Below are 6,000 nucleotides of genomic sequence, written 5' to 3'. Positions count from 1 at the left end.
GGGAGGTACAGAGGAATGGGTGAAGAGGTGAGGGGATTAAGAAGTACAAATAGGTAGTCACAGAATAATGGGAGTAGCCAAAGAATTTATACGCATGATCTTTGGACATAAACAATAGTGTGGAGATTGCCTGAGGGAGAGGGGGTTGCTGGATGGAGGAGCATAAAAAGGGAAAAACTGGTACAATTGTAATAACATAATCAATCAAATATAATTAAAAATTTAAAAGATTAAGGAAAGTGCTTTTCACTGTAACAACAGAAGAGGGAGCACTTGAGCTGAAAAACCAGGAGGGGCCCTTAAAAACTTGCTTATTCTCTCTAAAACATCCATTAGTTAAAAGTTGACCCAGAAAAATCCAATATATTCAAACATGAATAACATCAACGAAAATTCGGTGCCATAAAAAATTATAAGAAAAAAACACACAGAGGAATAATTACATTTTGACAGATGAAAACATGATAAAAAAAAAAAATGCTGTCCCAAAGCAGAAACCAAGAGCAAACTTACGAGATCACAGTAGTAGATACTGTGGTGTGCTTCCCAGACATCCACTTCAAGACTGAAGCAAGCATTGAGTGTTCCTCTGGGAATTTCCTTTGGCCAAAGAAATTCTCCCTCTTCCAAGTTTGAACCTCTCCCCAAGATTCACTTGCATCCAATGACTGGTCCATGTTCAAAATACGGAGGTCCCTCCCTCAATTTGAACTACTCTAAAGGGCCATTCCAACATCAAAGCTCCTTAGGGGATGGGCTGAGGCCTTTGCTGTAAATGATCATGGTCAGTGGTTTGCTGGATCTGGCTCCTACTGTCCTGTGAGAATCAACTTTTAACATTTTTAGGAATTTTACAAACAGGTTGTTATAGTCTTTGCTAAACAAATTATGTAAACTCAAAATTAAATAAATTACATTCAAAACCAAGGTAAAAAATACTCAATATTCATTACTTCCTACATATTTTATTACATTTACTATTATCTATGCTCTTGAGGATATGTCTGTTTTTCTCTGTGGGTGCCACTATGCATTTCCCCCCAGATCTATGCTCAGTGACATCATGTTTATAGCTTAAAAATGACCACGATGAAAGTATTTACATGCTGGAAAATATTATAAATTTGGGCTTTCACTCCCCCCGAGAACTGGTTGTTAAACATTTACCAGTGCACTATCAACTGCAGTTCCGCATCTCCTTTCTGTCTGATTCTCCTTCCTTCACGCTGTCACAATTGCTCATCCCAAGGGTGCTCTCCAGTAAACTTTGTGCACACCAGTCCCTGCCTCAGACTCTGTGTCCCAGGGACTGCAGCCAAAAACAAAACAAACAAAACAAAACAAAACAAAACAAAAAATGGCTAGGATCAATGTACCATATAGAACATAAAGGATGGAAATAAGAAAAACCAAGAAAAATGAAAGAAATACAATATTACATGGATCAAAGAAAGTAATATAGAAATCCGATAAACAACATACATATTTCCAGATGCCTTTAAGAAGAAAATCAAAATAATAAAATTAATACAACTATAATTCAGTCACATTTGGGGGATGGCTGTGGAGGGGAAGAAGACCTAAATCTATACTTATTGAAAGGGCACACCATATACCAAATTAAATAGCCCCAGACTGGCCATCATTTAGACTTATCCTAGAAAATTATTATGTTTTAATACAAATAAAAAAACTACCTGTGGTTTCTGGCAGAAAGACCAAGTCATTTTCTAAGGAGAGCAAACCACTTTGGCATCAGAGTTCTAGCAACATTCAAAGCCAGAAAATAGTAAAGCAACAATTATATTGTAGAATATAATCAAGGGAAAAAATGTACACAAAGAATTTAAGTGCAGACAAACTGCTCTATAAGTAGCAAGGCTATAGAAAGGTTTTCAGTGTGATAATTACCTGGGATGATTATATTCATCAGTCCTTCCTGAGGACAAACTTCACCAACTAAGAGAGGACTGAAAAACTTCAACCAAGAGACTGGTAGTGCACGCTGAACATATTTAGCTATGCATCTAAGAATAAAACAAAAGTGGGAATAAGAATAGCATAAAATTTTATATGCTCTGACAATGTAATAATAACTAAGAAATCTAATAATTAAGAAACAATGACAGGATAGAAAAAGTTAAAATAGCTCACTGACTAACAGGTAAAACGTGGGAATCCAGGGATGTGATTTAAAGCCAACAAACTAATTATACAAAGCAAAACATTTAGAAGGACAAGAATGAATAATTAAGGAAACAATAGCATTAACTAAAATTGCTGGGTGGTGGGCACAGAGGAGACAGGTGGTAGTTTCAAGTGCTTTTATTACTGCTCCAAGTAGGAAACTAATAGTCAATGATAAAGAAAAAGAGGACCAAGTTATCATATGAGAATTGGTATAGAGGGAAATTGTTAGAACAAAAATATAAATTTCCCTAAATATCAAGAGAAATACACACACTGACACCCATACCACAAACGGCAAAAGAAACCGAATATACAGTTTACTGGAAGACCATGCATTGTTTTGTATATATAATGATGACATAAATGAAGTCAAATATAGAAGTTGTATGTTGGTATATATATATTTATATACATACATATATATGTATGTATATATATGTGATTTGAGCATATATGCTTAAATATTATATATACACACACACACATATATATACACACACTTATCAAAAGGAAGGGATTTTCCAGTTGACTCATAAAATAAAATTCCACTCTGTGCTGTGTATAAGAGAGTCTCAAATTAAAAAATGAACAAAGATGGCCCTGGCTGGTGTGGCTCGTGGATTGAGTGCTGGCCTGAGAACCAAAGGGTCACCAGTTCAATTCCCAGTCAGGGCACATGCCTGGGTTGCAGGCCGTGTCCCCAGTGCCGGGTGTGTAAGAGGCAACCACACACTGATGTTTCTCTTCCTCTCTTTCTTCTTCCCTTCCTCTCTCTCTAAAAATAAAAAATAATAAATTTTTAAAATGAACGAAGATGTACCACATAAATGCAAATTTTAAAAGGCAAGTATTATAATCTTAATATCAGATAAGGTAACAAACAAAAATATTAAATGAGACAAGGAAGGACACTTTAAAGTGCTCAAAGCTACAATTCACTATGAAGATATAATAATAGTCATATCTATGCAACAAATAATATAGCAACATCTTTAGTAAAGTAGTAGCTACACAAGATGGTGGAAATAGAAAAATACTAATAATTACTTTAATGAGTATCTCTCAGTCCAAGACAGTTCAAAGAAATAACAACAAAAAAGCATTTAGGAGAACTAAATGATGTTGGACTATAAGATGGATAGTCTTGTAAAATGATAAAAAGTACATCAATCTTACTAAATATTACATGATGATATACTAGTTATCACTGCATAACAAACTACTTGCAAAATTTAGAGGCTTAAAACAACATGTATTTTAAAAATTTCTGTGGGTCAGGAGTCCAGCAGCAGCTTAGCTGGCTGGTTTCTGGCTCAAGATCTCTCATAAGGCTGCAGTCAAGATGTTGGCTGGGGCTGCAGTCACCTGAAGCCTTGACTAGGTCTGGAGAAGCTGCTTCCAAATTGGCTCACTCATGTAGCTGTTGGCTAGAGACCACATGGAGCTCTCTCCATAAAGCTTCTTGAGAATCCTTTGATATGGTAGCTGGCTTCTGCCAGAACAGATGACACAAGAGACAGAAAAGATGAATGCCTTTGTATAACCTCAGAAATGCCATGCTGTCATTTCCTCCACATTCTATTCATTAGGTACAAGTCCCTAAGTGTCATCCTCATTCAAGGGAGGGTCTCCACCTTTTGAAAGGAGGAATACCAAAGAATTTGTGGATTACGTTTTAAAACTATCACAGATGGTATATGAAAAGTAAAAATTTGGATTGTTTTTCTATTAAAATAAAGAACTGATCTATAGTCTGTTGTCAATACCCAGATAACCAAAATTTCTTAAATCATAAAAATACTCTACACAAGAGCCTGTTAACGTTTGAGTCTTGCATTCACGGTAGTCATTTAATAGGCAAAGGAAAGGAAGAAAAAGGGGGAAGATTAAAAAGTTACAGCAAAAAATACACAGAAACATTGTTTGGTCAGTGTGACTCACTAATGGGAATGTTCCAACATTATCTGCCTTGTTTGGAAGACAAAGACCTTTTAAGGACAGTGCAATTTAAGGATTTGGACCTGGTCCTGCTTGAGTTTAAAGGGCTTTGCCTTGATCAAGGGCCTCAAGTAGAGGATAGAACAAGGAGGATAAATATAAAGTATCAAGTCTTTCTCTTTTTTGTTTCTTTTTCTTTAGAGAGAGAGAAAGAGAAACATTGATGTAAGAAACACAGATTGGCTGCCTCTCGCTCCCACCCTGACTGGGGATCAAACCCACAACGTGTTGTTGTAGAGGATGACGCTCCAACTAAGTGAGCCACCCAGCCAGGGTTCAAGTCTTTCTTATAATGTGGTGGTTATCTCCATCTAGGATAAATGCTACTTATGAAAGACTGTCCTTTCTTTTCTGTCTAGTTTAACTGCCCAAAAAAATGAACTACCTAACAGAAATCAAGACAAAGAAATATGGTCAACCTTCATTACCAGAACCAATTTATAATTACAAGAGTGCTAAAAGTAAAGCCCTGCTTTCCAATTCTGACAGGTAAATGAGCTAATTGGAGTTCATAGTTCTAATTATGTTCACCTTTTACTTCAAAACTCAGGTTTGCCATATTGTCTTTTAAAAACAAAACTAATCAAGCAATCCTAAAACACAATTTTAATTTCTCTAATAAATATACTGAAAAAAATCTTCCAGTGCAAGGAGATAAATTGAGCACATCTGGGATTCTTGCCAGGATAAAAAAAATCTGTGGCACACTATTTAGAACCAACTGCCAGAGTTCAGTTATCACCAATTTCCATCATATTTTAAAAATTGAAAATAACAATTTGCTTTCTAGATGAGGTCAGTTCCCATAAGGCTATAGCCTGGATGATGTTGTTGACCTTTTCTCATTTCTTGGGAAGGCATTACACATATTTATTCCGACATGCTTTTAACACAATCCAATGTTCCACACAAGCCTCTGTCTATCCAATGGTCCTAGTTCTGGGGTGTTCCTTTAATGTTAGAATATGGAACATGTTCGTAATGTTTCTCAGAATTACAATAACTAAAACTTTCAGTTCTTTTCCTCGGTTTTTCCTCTTTATTTACAAAGGTAGAATACTTTAGGGCCGATTTAAAACAAATATGATACAAGAGTAACAAGTCTGAGGTCTGCCACACAGAGTGTATTGTCTTCGGTAAATCACCTACCCTCTCTTTGCTTCAATTTCCAGTCTCTAAAATATAAATAATAGTATTTAATCTAAATCATAAGGTTACAATCTTGAAAATTAATGATAATGTGGCTGAGCTAATTTTAACAAAATCTACTTTTAGTAGATTTTAGTGTTTTAGTGCAGGAGTTGGCAACCCATAGCCTATGGGCCAAATGTGGCCCAAGACCTGTTTGCATAGTTTACAAGTTAAAACACTTTTTTACATTTTTTAAAGAATTAGGAAGGTGAAAGAAGGAGAGGAGGAACGAGGAGAAAGAGAAGAAGAAGCAGCAAAGACTGTATGTGATCCACAGCCCCTAAAATAGTTCCTAACTGGGCCTTTACAGAAGTAGTTTGCTGACCTCTGTTCCAGTAGATTCAGCTATCTAGAAAATATTTCCAGAACTAATATTTTTGATAAATATAATAATCAAAATGTATACACTTCAGAGCCATATTATGGGAAGTTAAAGGGGTAAAGGGAGAGAAAATTTTATTTGAAATCATTCATTTAATAAACATTTGAACGCCGAACAAACAAAGTGCTAAGCACTGGTGATGAAACAAGTGAACAATCAGGTAACTAATCCCTGCTCTCATGGACTGGAAGAAAGGGCAAATAAGCAATTACCACTGGTTGAAGAAACTCAATAATAAT

The 6,000-nt window shown here is 35.7% G+C and overlaps 1 long non-coding RNA gene across 1 annotated transcript in view; it reads right to left on the bottom strand.

The window, feature by feature from the left end:
• Nucleotides 1-813: 813 nt before the first annotated feature.
• Nucleotides 814-6,000, bottom strand: part of LOC128626821 (uncharacterized) — a 36,136-nt gene continuing 30,949 nt past the window's right edge. Inside the window, exons 2-3 of the long non-coding RNA XR_008390882.1 lie at nucleotides 1,912-2,027; nucleotides 814-1,309 (exon numbers count right to left, since the gene is read on the bottom strand). This is a non-coding gene — a long non-coding RNA (uncharacterized LOC128626821). The remainder of the gene's footprint in view (nucleotides 1,310-1,911; nucleotides 2,028-6,000) is intronic.

The sequence above is a fragment of the Artibeus jamaicensis genome, unplaced genomic scaffold (genome assembly GCF_021234435.1).
Source record: "Artibeus jamaicensis isolate MK-2021 breed Jamaican fruit bat unplaced genomic scaffold, CSHL_Jam_final contig_233, whole genome shotgun sequence".
NCBI lineage: Eukaryota > Metazoa > Chordata > Mammalia > Chiroptera > Phyllostomidae > Artibeus > Artibeus jamaicensis.
The sequence above is the reverse complement of the archived record's forward strand: the minus strand, read 5'-3'. Positions and strand labels throughout refer to the sequence as shown.